Source organism: Penaeus monodon, chromosome 15 (genome assembly GCF_015228065.2).
Source record: "Penaeus monodon isolate SGIC_2016 chromosome 15, NSTDA_Pmon_1, whole genome shotgun sequence".
Classification (NCBI taxonomy): domain Eukaryota; kingdom Metazoa; phylum Arthropoda; class Malacostraca; order Decapoda; family Penaeidae; genus Penaeus; species Penaeus monodon.
The window spans coordinates 17,341,118-17,341,399 of record NC_051400.1 but is presented as its reverse complement, the minus strand read 5'-3'; positions in this window follow the sequence as shown (position 1 = coordinate 17,341,399).

Sequence of the window (282 nt, the reverse complement as noted above, 5' to 3'; positions counted from 1 at the left end):
ATAAGGATGATATTACTGTTTTGGTTTAAACATTTATGCTCTTATATAGGCCCGAGACCGTTATCAGCCAATGAATATGTTAATTTCGACGCGGTTGTTACAGGCGGATTGAAGTGTCTGTTATTATATTTTATTTATTTATCGTGTTTGTGTTTCGTTAGCTTTCTTTTTCTTTGTCCATACGGTGGTATTTACAGATATTTAAATATCATTTAGATGCATCTCCTGAAAAAGGACAACGTTGAAAATCGGTTTAACAGAAGTAACAGTAATCATAGAGGT